A 14,341-nucleotide genomic window follows, 5' to 3' on the forward strand; every position below is an offset into this window, starting at 1 on the left:
TCGAATGCGTCACTTTTAACGTCGGGTAAATTAGCTGTTTGTTTTCTCTTTTCATATTCACGATTGACGAGCTTTATTACACTCCCCGAAGCTGATGTAACACGGTACACCCGAACGGTATTGGCGTAGCTTCTGTTATCTGACTTTTTCAGAAGCAGCGAAGCGGCCAAGATGCGATAAATTGCTACGTAGTTCAATCTTTGGCTCGGTACGCCGTTCGGAATTTATACGCCAGGAATCCATATAATAAAGCTGGTTAAATTATGGCCATAAACAGGCTATATCTAAACTTGTCGAGGGCGGTTTAGTGAAAAATATGGTTCACTTTGCTGTTACAGGGAAGCGGAGGGGGCGACATAAGTGGAGGGAGGCACTGGTTGTATTTAATTAAACCCCTGGGGGATGGCTGATCGAGCATCAATACGGAGTGGCTCTCAACCACTCTACCCGCTGAGGTCAGAGGAATAAAATTTCAGTCTGCGAGTGGAAATGAAGAAAGGCGATACTCGTTGATCCAATTTAAAAATTGTCATTTATCCACAGGGCCCCAAATGCTTGCTCCTCAAATTTCAATATATTCGAACAGTTTTTCCTCAAGTGAATATAAATTCTTTTCACAATCCGAAAATCGAACCGATTCTCATAATCTTAGTTTCGTGGTCCGAGATGTCAATGAATCATGAAAAAATTATTTGATTCCCTTCTGACTGGTGTACGTATAAACGCCGAAGCTGCATCGAGGCTTCAAGCAGCGAAGGGCGATTGAGGAAGATGAAAAAAGCCCGTTGAGCACGAATTAAGAACATCATAGTATAACGGGAGGGTGAGCCGGTGGATTTGGAGAGCCTTATCAGTGATTTAGGGGAGTCAGAATCGGCGGTGGGTCAGGCGGTTGAATCGTTTGTTGTATCAGCCCCTGCAAGAGAAGCGAAAGCTGCGAATCCGGGAATTAAAAATCGCTAAATTCGTTTATACCCCAAGCCGGCGTCTTTCTTTCGCCCCTCCGCCGCCTCCGTTGCCCGCCAATCAACTTGCCAAGCTTTTGATTGAATTAAAAACCGAGGCTCGATCCGCCCGAGGGCCAAAAGATCAATTATTTCACGCCAGGGGTTCCGCCGCTCAAGATTTCCTGTCGATAAATTTCCCCCTCCCGCTCTGAGCGGAGTGTAGGCGCCGTCTTACGCGTCAGAAATTTGATACACGGTGGCAGCTCGTACGTACAGTGTGGATAAAAAAAAAAAAAAAAAAACTTGTCGGAAAGCTTCGCGGCTCGTTTCTCAAACGATTGACAAGAATCTTCTCGTTAATTTTGTCAGCGTTTCCCGCCGTTCTTTCCGTTCCTCTCTCACTTTCTCTCTCTTTTCGTCATCCTCTCGGTTCTCTTATTCCCCGAGAAGCTATAAGATACTCCGATATACTTGGAATCAGAGGCTTCTTGTTTACAGGATGGAATTTTTCTTGAGGGGTGCCAGAGGCCCGGTTTCAGGGGCTGATGCTTTGCATAGGGATGGTTTATTGTGAGTCAAATTAAGGAAATTGATAGGGGATGAAGCTGGTTGAGACGAGGGTGTGTATACGAGTTTTATTTTACATCGGTGGCCCGTGCCTTCTTGCTCCCGGTCTACTAAAACATCCTGCAGTGCCAGTTTTATGCGCGCCAAGAGTCAAGTGGGCGAAGAAGGTCGCTTGCTCAAATTTAGGATCCATGCATTTAAATTGTCATTACGTAGATTAGCCATATTTCGGGTCACGTGTCGTTGCAGTTCTTCCGTCGTTTTTTTTTTCTTTCTTCTACTGCTTACGCGTGACAATCTCACGACACAAAATGTCTTTGTAAAATTTTCCTCCACCGTAGAAGAAGCGAAAAAAAAAACAGCTATATTACGCGTAAAATTTACTTTCCACAACAAAAACACTTTTCGACTCTAGCTTGAAATTCTACTCAATCTTCCCCGAGTAAGTCGCAGTATAACGGATAGAATTGGCTGCGGCTTTTCATCTCTCCGCTAAACGCGGTAACTACGGATGAGTTCTCAGCGATGATAGCGGGTCGAGTAACTCGTCGATAACAGTGCTTACAGGTTAACATGCGCGAACAGGTTACAATACTAACTGTGCGTAGATCGTGTGCTGAACTATAATTTCGAAGGGCATAATCGGAGCCCAACCCAAGCCGCGGATCTCGGAACTGTTTGCAATTATTATCAAGGGCACTTTCGGTGAGATTCTTGTCTGATAGTAGTTTATACCCCAAACTCGAAGTACTACACACAAGGACTCGAGGCGGAAGGAGGAAGTAATCTCGTCCCGCCTCTGGCACGTATTCATATCAACACGCACTTATAAGGTTCGCAGTTCCTTGTCACGTGTCGACTCGAGCTCGCGAAGACAGCGTTCAACCAGCTAGCTCGAAAATCTCCCAGCTTGGAGAGCTCGGGGATAATATTAGTCACGTCGCGACTGAGCGTAAGATGCTTGCATCATCTTGCGGCTTAGAACTTGGCTTAAACCCTCACGTCTCTCCGTGAAGCGGATTATCGCGGCGAGTTTCACGAGTGGTTATTATAAAAACTTTTCCGACATTATTAACACCGAATATTTCGTATTGCTTAGGCCGCTGCACCGCAGCATCCGCAGAGCTGATCGTTGCCTGGATACGCTTGATTGAGGGCGCTGTTGGTTAGTCTCGTTAACCAAACGGTGGGTTATATCATGCGCGTACCAGCTCATTGCCAGCTTATGCCCAGACTAGATCTAAGGCTCCAAGTGCGGCATGGCAGTCCGAGCGTTTAAAGAAAACGTCGAGGCAACCCTCGGGACTGCAACTTGGCGACAAATCATGGGGCAACAACTTGGGGTGATTGGTTTGCGCCGCGGCTGCGGGCGGCCGATTGGTCTGGTGCACCAGGCGAGAATCCCCCGCGTGGATGGCCACAAATCTTCGAAACGCTAACCTCAGACGGATCGGAAGATGTACAACGAAAACAGAGAGACCCGTTCGTCTAGTCGACACCCTCGCGTCCGACTCTGAGCGTAACTCATCCAGGCCAAACCGGAAAGTGATGTACGACGGTCGGGGGACATTGCCGTGAACGAAATGAGAGCAAGGGGATGGAATCGACCCTTGATTAGCTGGAGTGCGAGTGTTTCGTGAGGAAAGAATTCGACTCGTATCGGGTGTCCGTGGTTGAGGCGTCCAGGTTTGTACTTCCGGTTGGGAAGATTTTTTATTTTTTTTTTTATCGATTGCAACGCTTTCATCGCCCCGAGTAAAGCTGCGGTGGGATTTTTCGAAAAAAGGAAGTTTGGCGCGGATCGACCCATCATTGGTACCCTGACAGGGGAATAATATTTCTTTTTATCGGAGGCGCGCTGCTCGAAGGTCGAAACTTGCAAATGGTTTTCTCATTCTCATCGGATTGCGGAGCGTAAAGTCTATAAAGAATGGCGACACTCAATCACGCCGGGAAGACAAGCAAGGACCGAGAGGCGGCGGCGAGGTGGTCGCGGAAGGGGGGTGCGTGGGGGGAGGTGGAGGGATGTGGGGGCGGAGGCGCCGCCGTCCGAAACAATACGAAACAAACGGCCCCCAGGGACGGATATTAGTTTTTCGATCTCTTTCACCCTCAGTCTCACGGTTCCACGTCGCCACCGCCCTTGTGTATTTTTCTCAGCTATATATTTCGCCCGAGCATTTATCATTTTTAAACGACTGGAGGAATCGAGTAAGCACCCGGATTTGATTCACGACTTTACTACGCGCAAAAAGCCTTCCAGATATAGAAATATGAATACTCAGTTTTTTCCCTTCCCAACCCCGCATCCCCTAAATATACACATATATATATATATATATATGTATATACATACATATCGGAGGGTCGAATAATCCTCGGTCTCTGCGAATCTCGCCGCTTGTCCACGACGCGATGCTTGATCGCGCTTCCGCCATCGGGTCTTTCATAGAACGGAAATACGATTTTTCGACAAAAAGAAACAGAAGTATATGTACGAGCCGACGAGGTATCTGGTTTAATTTTTTTCCACCTCTCAATTCTCGCCAAATACGCGTACCTACTCCCATTGGTTCGTCGACGCTTATTATTTCGGGATACCGAATCTGGCTGGAATTGAAACGTATTTTGGTATCGAGGCGTGGAATTCGGCGCTTCTAGTACAACCGACAATATCCCCTGGCAGCTTATTCTCCTGGATTAATAATCAGCAGGCTTGATCCGCGGCGCAAGAACAACGGTGAAAACGTGGTGAGTCCGAATCTCAGGGTCGGCTAGAGGGCACGCATATTTGTAAAGGACGGTCACTTATTAATGCGGGCACAGGACCAAGCTAATACCTCCGTAGGCCGAGGCTTAAGACGGACTTAGGCGATGTTTAGATGCCAACTAATACCGGTGCTTAACTCGTGTTTATATTAGTCGAGTAGCAAGTTAGTCGGCCAAATTACTACGCATATATTTAGAATCAATTAATGGGATTCGCCGACGGATGCCGGAGTGCTTGCGCGGATATAGCCGTTCGTGTTTCTAGCCGAAAGTTCGAAAAGTTCGATGTATCGGAAATTGTTGAAATTTCTTCGAACCCGGGTAAAGAATATCCGAAGAAAAATACTTCCTTCCGTATTTTGAGACCGGATTTTGCCTTTTTCTTCATTCATCCGACCCCGAAGGGCAGCGTCGTCCTTAAACGAATTAACAAGGAGCCAATTAAAACAATTTAAACTTCCGGCCACCCTCGACGCCCGTCTTTCCCCATAATCACCAATAACAACTCGCCGCTTATAAAAACTTTCCCCGAGCCCTTAAACTCACGGCAGGAGTCCCTATCCACCACCCACTCGCGCCCTCCGCCGACTCAGAAGTTGGTTTACCGCCCCCGGGGATGGTTAGCGGGTCTAGTTACGGGGCGTCTTAATTACCCACCGTAATGAACACCTTGTCGTAAAAACTTGCACCCGAGCGAGGTGGTTTAATTATTTCCACCGCCCTCCGTTCGCCGCGCGGAGTCTACGAGGAACTAAGAGGACCTCGCCTGCAGCCTTTATCTCAAAGGACAAACTGATCCTCTTTCTCGCTCCAACACCCCCAGCCACTCACCCCTTCTCTCACCGTCCGATTTAATATTCAATCAATTATTTTCATCGCGCCGTTGTGACCGTCGATAAGGATCTCATCGTCATCGTCATCGAGCAGCATCCTGTTCCTGCATCGCCATTTGTAGCGGAAAATTGTGACGAAAACACGTTGCAGCCCAGATCTCTTGCGAATAAATTTTACACTTACGAGCCAGCGAATATTATATTATCAGTTTTCCCGTACTCGCGCGATAAAATTTGTTACAGCTGGACAAACGCTCCGGACTTTTCCAAGCCCGTGAAGTCAGGGGTTGCAATTCTGGCCGCATTAACCGCCGGCCTATAAATTCGCCGAATTAAACTAAAGAATGCGGTCTGCGAGGCCCTTAACCCTGGAGACCAGGCTGTTCCGCACCTCGGTCGTCCCGTGTGTTATTCGCGTCGTACTCTTTGCACGGGGGTTTTTGGGGTTGTTGGATTTTTAATTAAGGGCGCAATGACTCCCGGCAAGAATTCCGGGCATTGCCAGAGCTGCTGCGAAACTTCTCTGCCGCGTCTCTTCCTCTCCTCCCCGTTAGCGCGATGCCCTCGCTGCCATTTCCCTCCTCGATCAGCTCGCGCCTTTATCTCAATGTAACTTATTTTCCTCTGTACTTTTTTTCATCCATTTCACATTGAGGAGAGATGGAAGTGAGCGAACGTTTTTTACTCTGCGTTAGCTCGATATGTTCGTTGTATTCGACGAAAAATCAACGACCAAATGGCGAAGCTTATTCTAAAGATGCAATTTCACGGGGGTTGTGGTCGCAATGCAGGTAGGAGTAAAAACCAAGGTTGTAAGACTTGCACTACAATGATATCACAACATTTTTAGTGAGAAAGCTGTGGCTGTTGAATTTTTAATAAATTGTCGAATCGTTGTTATATTGTTTAGACGTAAATAATGAAGTCATTTTCTAATTGAAGCCTATTTTGCTTCTTAATTTTTATATTTACCATTGAAAATTAAACACGTCGCTTTTAAAATCACCGACACAGTTTTATTACGAACCTGGGGGGTCACCAAATTTTTTTACTTCTAAAGGGGTAGCGCTTCAAGGAGGTTAAAAAACACTGACCTAATATATCGGACGAGAAGCGTAGCAGATTTGCTGAGCACAGGCCGGCGTCGTGACAGGACGAAATATAAACGTAGGTACCAAAGACGGTGGGATGTGGAAATCAATTTTTAAAAGAGGGTAAGAGATGTCGAGCGGATGCTGCAGACACTTGAGGGTGCTGCGGGGTGCGGCATAACGCAGGGCCGTACCGAGGGGTCCTTTTGATTTATAGCAGCCGGCCGCCAGATTTACGAATATCAAATGCGCGTTTAGGAGAGAAGGGCGCTCGCTTGATACGTGTAGATTTCCCTTGAATTTACCGTACCAGAGGGAGTCTAAGCACCCGTCTAACTTCCAAGGTCTGGGAGGTCTCGTTACTCGAGTCCCGTTTCGTCCTGCCTTCGCCAGGACGAGGGCAAGTTGATCCTCCGCAAGGCGATCATTCGCTAGTAGAAGTAAGATGCAAGGATTGTCCCGCAGTATTTAACTTTGAAACCGATCCTCGCGTTTTTTCATCCTGCACCCGGACGGATGATGAAAAAGGAGAGAAAACACGAGGGAACCGGACGGAAGTCGATATTTTACGCGCTCGGAGACCAGCGTCAACTGATCGAGTATTCCAATTTTCAATCCGAGTGTTACGTACACGTATTACATACGTACAGACGTTGGTAATTTCTGCAGGGAGTACAAGCCACTCGATAAAGCAGGCAGATAACAAACGCAAATGAATGATTCAAGAAGCCAAGCCTGTACCCCGGGAAGGCGGAGATCCCTGTATATTTATGATCAAGAATCGACATATTTCATATGGGCTTTTAAATATTAAACGAGAGGGTGGAAACTGCCCTTATACTCTACTACGCTCGACCCCACATAAAACATCTTAATATTTACAACGTTCCGATTTTGGGGTGCATATCCCTGACGTGTGATCTTCCCTTGTTACATCCCCCCCCCCCCCCCCTCTCACTCTCACTCGAGTATCTCTTTATTCGACGCTTTTGACGCCTCTCCGTCACTTCCGCATCCGCGTCGATCCGCGATCGCATACCGGGGTTGTAAACCTCTGTCGGAGCAGGAAAATGGATGTTCGTATTTTCGGGAGTATAGCCATGCGGAGAGCAGTGTTCGATCCGTAGTGCCAGGCGAGACGAACGTTGCGTGGATAAAGAAATCAGAGCCAAGGAAGCCGAGCGACCTCGTCATCGCGAATAATTCTCGGCTCTCTTCAGATGTTCACTTCAATTTCTTGGCGAATATTTGAAGAGGCCGGATCAAAGACTGTCTGGTCAATTTCATCAGCATTTGAATACAAGCAGCTCCCGTCACCCACCCTCCGGGTTTCGCTCATCCGGGATCAGTGGCAAGGCGAGGGCGGGCCGCTTGTCCGCCGGCGGAAAGAGCATACGTAAAAGGAGAGGAAAAGTTGAAAAAGTTTTGAAATAACAAAAGTGGTTCGGCTCATGAACATGGACGTCGCGATGTTTGCGGACTTTGTTGCCTTGGCCGGGCTCCTGAGCGAAAACGGCGAGCCAAGACGCCGCGATGCGCGGAAATTTACTCGCTCGCGAACACATTTCTGCAGCGAACCGATTTCGCCAATTGGTTCCGGACTGATGTTACGATCCGCCCGCTCCAAGATTCCGCTTTACGTTCATCACGCTGATGAAATTCATCCAGGGGTCTTCGCTCCCGGAGACTCGATCCGCTGCGCAACCCTCACCGCGAGCTTATAAGCGTAATGCCAATTACGCAGATTATAGGAAAAGATAAAAATTATGAAAATTATTGCTCTAATGAAAGGGGCTCGGAAGAGCGAAGCGGGCACAGGGTGAAAACTGGTCGGGGACGCGTAATTAAACGATGGCTGGCAGGCGCTGCTGTATTCCCTTGTAGACGTACGCGGGGAGGTGCGGAAAATTCGCTTTTGAGAGAGCGAATGCCGCACGAGAACGCTGCTGTATGAAATATGGCGCAGTTGCGGAAGATTGCTGTTTAACTTTGATATGTTGGTACAGTCTTCTTAATTGAAGTATGCGCGCCACCGGGCCGCGACAACTTCCTCTTTCCTCGGCTACGAGCAGTTCCCGAGTTACCAACTTCTTGTGTTGTGTATCTCTACCGGCAAATAATTATCTCGAAGCCGAGAAAGGTTTTCAGATCTTACCGCTCGTTTTCCGGTTCACGGTAAAGATAATCATCCGATGTAACGGTGATCGAAATGCTACGAAACAATGAAACCAAGAGATATTCTACAGAAGTCGACACCGCATTTTTCTTTACAGTGTATCACAGTCCGACTGACCGAGTGATTGAAAGACGAATTACGTGGCAACGAGTGCGAATCAGTATCGGCATGAAATATTCGCGAGTGACGGTGAGCACCTTCGCGGATTAACTTGGCACGTGAGACCGGTTGATTTCGAATCGACGCCTCGTAAGAAACGGGGATCGATCCAGCGGGTGATTTTGATGAATAAACCAGAGGCGTGCAACATAGACAGCGACACGTGGTTAAGCATGCAGGGAGGAGGAATGCCGCTCGCGTAGAGTCGGCGCCCCTTCCATCGGACCTTGTAGATCCGGCAGATCAACCCGCAAACCGCAAGGTGCCACCACACCCCCGCGCCAATGATCGGGCAGGCCGCCCCGAACCACCCTGGAGGCACCCTAGGCACCCTCAGTCACCCCGACCACCCCCAGACCGCAAACCAACCACAAGACGATGCGCGCCACGCACCGAGTCACGCACTCCATGGCGCATCCTGACCGCAAAACAAAATGGAGGAGACCGCCAAGTGATTTTCGCGGGTCCCCGCGTCGTTTGCACCGCCAGACCGCCGTCGTTTGGTTATAACTGATTTCCAGGCTCCCCGACGTTTTCGATTGGGACAAAGTTCATTCGCGTTCGAGATTCGAGGGCCGAGGATTCGAAACGCGGGGAATTCACCGCGTGCCGACGCTGCGGAAATCTTCGTCAATTAACAGATTATACGCTATGGCTAATTAGAATCCGTCTTCGACCTTGAATCTCGTGTCCCTGCATATGAAACTGAAAGAATACCATTGGAAAGAATTTCTAGAATGGAAGTAAAAAAAAGGGTACACCTAATACTTGACAGCGAAGACTTGGTATTATCAGGCGAGGGTTGATCTTTTGTAATTTTCACTTCGGTTTTGATCGAGCAAGGTTGATTGGAGTTCAAACTCATGTCAATGCGATTTGCTTAATGCAATAACAGGTCTGAGGAAAACACGCTTGCACTGTTGGAAAATTCAGGGTGTCAATAAAAGTCTACACCGATTAGTATAAAATTAAACATCGTTTGTGTAAATCGTTCGTTTCTTAACACCGAGTGGTCTTGAAATCAACACCAAAATAGCGGGGACTTTTATAGACCATTTTCGGTGTTACATTCAACACCACGTTTCTAGTAGTGCGTGATTTATGATGGCAAGATGGTATGCATTACAGTTGCAAGCACTGCAATTCACGCTACCTGATTCCGTACGGAAGTGTTGCATATACAAGAAAAGTTGTTTGCTATGAGTAATTTTAGTTTCCAGGAATGTAAATTCAATTAGTAAAGAGCTGAGAAAAACCGAATCACGTGAAATTCAACCCTACTTAAAGCGATCGGTGAGAAATCTAGAAAATATTTGCAACGGTACCTTCGACAGCGTGTATGATATATTTTTGAAAACTCTTTTTTGCGTCGGAAAAGCTTCTTCTAAAGAATTTCAAGTTCTACACGTCAATTCTTACAAAAAAAAACTAACATCAGAGCTCTATACCCGCTCTTTGAACGAGAATTCTTCCAAGTATAATGCACACGATCTTTTCTACACCGGATAAACTTGTCCAAGCGCATGAAGAAGATCAGATATTCTCGGACAATGCGGCGCAAGCGTTCCCTGAAAATTGTTGCGAGTACGGCATACGATTCTAAGATGCAACGCGGGGATGAGAAGCAATGGCGAAAAACAGGCACAGGTATATATATAACTGCCGGAGTGATCCGGCCCGCGAAGAAAGTCGAAGAATCCGTTTCTCCCTTACCGAGAATTCGTTCCTCGTTTCGAGAATCCGTTCACGCGGAGGTTCCACGCGAGCTTCTTGGCTCCGCTCTCCCGCCCCCCGGCCTGGCACGTTCTCCACCCCCGACGACGTGGCCGCTGCGGCGCGCCCGGGTCGCCGCGCGTCCGCGGTGACGGCGGCGAGGCCGAAGACGGGGGCGGAGGGGGCGAGGAAAAGGAGTGAGGAGGGGTGAGGGGTGCATTTCGAAAGAGCCTCGTCGCCGAGGTGAGGAGGAAAGGTGAAGGCTGCCCGTGGGGGGCAGAGGTTGCCTAGCTACGCCCGAGGCCCGGCCACCGCCGCTGAGATACCGTCGTACCGTTTTTGTCGCACGAGGGCATTTTCCACGCTCGGGTAGACACGGTTCCCTAATTGTTCCGACTTTCGAAATTTCACAGAATCCCCACGGTTTTTTTCGCACCGCTCGAGAGAGAGAGAGAGAGTGATGCACTCGTCTCAAAATCGGACTCGACCCTCTCGTTCGGCGATACCTTGTAAGGATTGGTTCTCCCTTTGGTTTGGGAAGATCTGAAAAGTCGCGGACGAGCCGGATAATAAGCGGCTCGGAATAGATGTTTGAGGAAAATAGTGGGTTATTGAAACTTTAATTGAACCTACGCGGTACTCTAGAGCTTTCTTCTTCTTCTTTTTCTTCTTCTTCTTCTTTTTCTTCTTCTTCTTCTGCTTCTTCTTCTTCGTCTCTTCTGAAAGAAGATACTATAACCTGCAGCCAAACGCCGCGCGTTGTAGGTTCAGTCCAACGAATCATGAATATGCATATTATTTTTTTTCTTCCTTATTTCTTTTTACCTTCCTACTGGAAAGTTGCTCGATTTTAGCTCCAAGATGGATCGCGGATGGAAGATGTTTTCTCTTTTTTCCTCATTTGCATGCATAATGATCGTGAAAAATTGACGATGCTCTCTCCCTGAGAGTACTCTCTGCCCCAGGAAGCGGTGGGACTGGATAAAAGTGGATTCTACCAGCGCGGAATTTGGAATAATGATTTTGAAACTGATCTTAAACAGAGCGACTTTTTTTCTCCTCTAATTCATCGTTCGAAAATATTACTCGCTAGTTAGTTATTTCCACGAGCTTTATGAGAATTGAAAATTTAATAAGAACCGATCAATTCACGATCAATCATAATACTAATAATAGATTTGAAAAACTTTTTAAATGGCGCCTGAAATTATTCAACCAAATGACAGCTCCAAGACGAGTTTAAATATGCAAATAAGAATTATAGATTCAACTTAACGCTGTTTCAGTTCACTATTTTTTCACCTCAGCACGGTACCGGTGTCGCCCTCTGTCGGAGAAGTCAGCAAAGATCTTTAAGAAAATCCTCACCCTACTTTCTTGCACCCTCTTTCATCCCCAAGAAAACCACCCCTCGTGGTAAGGCAGCGCGCGTAACTGCCGCCGGCGCGTAAACGTCGGTATAAATAGTCTGCAGGCAAAAAAAAAAAAGATATTGTTGATAAAGAAATATTCTTGTAAAAAATTTTTGCACACAACCATGACTCCAAGTTATTTTATCCCTGAAATTATTTTTCACTTTCAAACGGTGGAATTTTTCCTTGGCGTTTGCCGGTCTGTCAAATAATCGCAAAACACTGTCTTTTTTTATTTCAACAGCAAAGTATGACCATGATTTTTACTGTATTTGAAAAACGGTAAATTGTTGTTCCAATTGTGCGAGAATGGATCTCCACTCGGCAGGTAGTTTTACGTGCACGTCACAAACGCGTCGCATCTGAGGATACCCGCGGTTTTTCAAAGCTTTGACGTCGAGCAGGTTCGGCGTCGGTAAGAAAGGCGCCAGAAAAGAAAGTAAGGAAAGTTTCGTGGAGAAGGGGCGCGGCGTCGTTACTCCGACGTCTGGCAAGAACGTTTTAAGAAATGTTTAGTTCACCGCGCTGCTACCGTAAGAAAGGGTGGCGCTCGGCTGCCATCTTCGAAGGGTCGCAAGCTCCGGCGACGCGCCGTGCAAAAGCAAAAACCTGGAGTCTTCGGGTAAGGTGGGTAAAAAGTTGTCGATGAACGGAGGAATTAGCCGAGTCTGAGGAAAGTAATGTCGCTGCGAATCGACGATTCGACGATAATGTCGCATCCCCATTTCGAACGCTTTTGAAAAGCTTAGACATTGCAGCGAAGCGTGGGAATCGGATTTTGGATAACGAGTTGCGGTGAATACGAAACGTCGAAAAACATCCCTATGTTTTCTATATCTATACATATAACGAAAGAGTAAAGAGAAACAATGGTGGAAACAAAGGCGAGACTCTTGGAACACCGAGCCTGGCTCACTCGGCCGATTAATTTAATCTAAGCAAACATCATACGGGGGCAAAGGAATGAGAATGGAAGGTGGAAGGGAAAGAGGAAGGGTGGGAGGGAGGGTGGAGTTCGCAGATCTAGATACATACGTAAGTACAAGAGTGTTCAAAGGAGGGGCGAAAGGGAGGCGAAGTGCTCCGAGCGGTGTTTAGCATGTAGATGAAGATCTTGGTAATCAAGGGTAGCAGCCCCGCGGGCACACTTCGTCAAGTCTTACTTATTCCCGTATAACCTGGAACGCTCCTGCTCCTACGCAGTGAGACTGACTTCACTTCGGATTCCCTGGCTACCGAATAAACCGATGGAGAGGCATCCGACGCTACCATTTTCGCTCTGTCGAATATACATAGCTGTGCCTGGGGTAATAATATTCCCGGCACCACCGGGTACCGGAAAACGGAACACTGGTTCGATCTGATGCTCGCGTAAAGCTGACTGGAACAAGAGATGCCTGCGTACGTCATTGTTCTTTTTGTTAAATCGACAAAGTCATTGCCAAATTGTAGTGGTAAGTTTCACAGAAAACCCCCGGCATATGTGAATAACAGCAGAATAGCAAACCACAAAAATCTCGTACTTTCCAGATCTTCGTTTGCGTGGTTTTCTGACTTTTCGTCCACCGAGGCGTTCAACTATAACTTCTTCATCTCGTATCAACAATTCACGAAGTCATAAAAAAATCCGGCGATGAACGCGTGTGAAACTTTCTTGAAACGTAGGTACTTGATAAAAAACGAACGACACGTGCGTGCATTACACACACACATGCGAATAATGAGACCATCTCTTTTATCCGATGAAATTCGCCCCGAAATCGATCGGCAAAAACTAATTTCCCATTGAACGGGACAAAGGGTGATTTTCCACGGGGGAGTTGTTCGTTTGGCCGACGGACCGGCTGACGGAGAAACAGACATAGGCACAGGCACGTTGCGGGAACGTCAACCCCATCCCACCCCTGTAAAGGATGGGGCGAGTCCGAGGCGGCGGCGACACTGGCCAGTGTCCGATGCGTATTACGGCGCCCCCGCGATCCGGTCTCACTCCAACCCTCCGAAAGCTCGCCCCAATTCAAAGAGCCACCGAGCCACGTGTGCTCAATGCGTACGACAAGATACATCGAGCACGTGGCGCGACCTGAAACCCCACGAACCCTGCACCTTTCGCTATGAATCTCGGTACGAATAGATGAGCCCGACGGATTATTATTGAGCAAAAGAATGAACGTTCGGGTGAACGCGGAAAAGCTTCGTTGACCTTCACCGAGATCGAGGCGTGATACACGCGGGATAAACGCTTGATTAATTTATTTTTTCAAAGGATAGGAAAAATCCGTCTGGTTTCTTTCGGCTGTCCTCCTCCCCGCCCGCGGTATATGCGCCGGGATATAATTATTAACCCGACCCTTGCCTCCGTTAATTACAAGCGAGGCCACGCGCCGCGGTGCCCAGCTGTTTTATATGTCCCCCTAAAACGCAGGCTCTGTTTCAAATTGGTTTCTTCGCTTGACCCCGAACTCGATTTTCAACGGTTGGATAAAATCTGGCGGCACACCGTTATCTACATCCGCGCCCGCGTTGTTAATAACTTTTCAACTAATTTACCGTACCCCTTCAGGAATTTTTTCATAAAAATATATCACACGCGTGCAGGATTATTATATTTATCATGCAATGATATCAATGATAATCATGCTTGACCAAATGCTAGTACGGCGAGAAAAATTCC

The sequence above is a fragment of the Neodiprion fabricii genome, chromosome 1 (genome assembly GCF_021155785.1).
Source record: "Neodiprion fabricii isolate iyNeoFabr1 chromosome 1, iyNeoFabr1.1, whole genome shotgun sequence".
NCBI lineage: Eukaryota > Metazoa > Arthropoda > Insecta > Hymenoptera > Diprionidae > Neodiprion > Neodiprion fabricii.